Source organism: Daucus carota, chromosome 8, assembly GCF_001625215.2.
Source record: "Daucus carota subsp. sativus chromosome 8, DH1 v3.0, whole genome shotgun sequence".
In the NCBI taxonomy this organism is placed as follows: Eukaryota; Viridiplantae; Streptophyta; class Magnoliopsida; order Apiales; family Apiaceae; genus Daucus; species Daucus carota.
The window spans coordinates 12,727,577-12,728,624 of NC_030388.2; positions in this window are offsets into that span (position 1 = coordinate 12,727,577).

Genomic DNA, 1,048 nt, shown 5'->3' on the forward strand with positions numbered 1-1,048 from the left:
CGACTTGAGTTCGTCCTGGACGAGTTAACTTGACCACATAAATCTAACTCCACTAAACACAATAACAGGCGCCAATTGCATATACATAGATCATATGTAATATATGTATAACAGACACCAGTCAAACATGGCGCCAAGAGTTTGTACAATGGGAAGTCAAAACTTGCGCTTGACTTCTCAGTCAAACCTTGCGCTCATGGAGTGTTACCACTGTGAGATAATTACTTAGAATAAATCTGAGTAATTTTAGTCAATAGTTGCGCCTGGAGTCCTGGTCAAAGGTTGCGCTGACTGGAAGTTGCGCCTTGAACTTACTGTGAAGATACTTAGCCAATTCGTCACTCACACATGAAGTTGCGCCTTGACTTTTCTAGTCAAAGGTTGCGCTTTGAAGAACTTGCGCCACTACTGCATACAGTGGATGAGTACTTAGAACAAACTAAGTGAAGGAGATTGCGCTTTGACTTTAGTCAAAGTTTGCCGCTCCTTGTAGTACCAGTGAAGAGGACTTAGAAGAATTACGAAACAGACAACTTGCGCCTCGTGAGTGATTCCTTGTTTAGCTCTCAGTTGACTGAGAGTTTGGACTTGGAATTTCTAGAATAATAAATACACATGGGAGATTAATATATATATAAGGATTAATTGATGTATTAATTACTTGAAATTCATCTTGATTCAAGGATTATGCAATGAATGATATATAATAAATCTAATATATATGTATATCTAAATTCCTTTTAAGCCCTTTTCAGAAAAAGCTTCATTAACTTGATCAATCATCGGTGATTGCATTCACTGAATACTTGTCGGAGGGTCCTTACGTCCTGTCACTGGTCCGGGTTCACGAACGAGCTCGAACGGAAAATATTCTTGAATCCTGTTGCTTGATAATATACTTGATCAGTCAATTCCGGGTTAATGTTTGCTTCGATAAATTTGGATTATAATAATCATTAAATATACTGAAATCTCTGTCGTTGATACTTGATCTTCAGGCAATCTTGATAGCAGAAAAAAAAAAGAAACATATTGAACTTTATTCTCA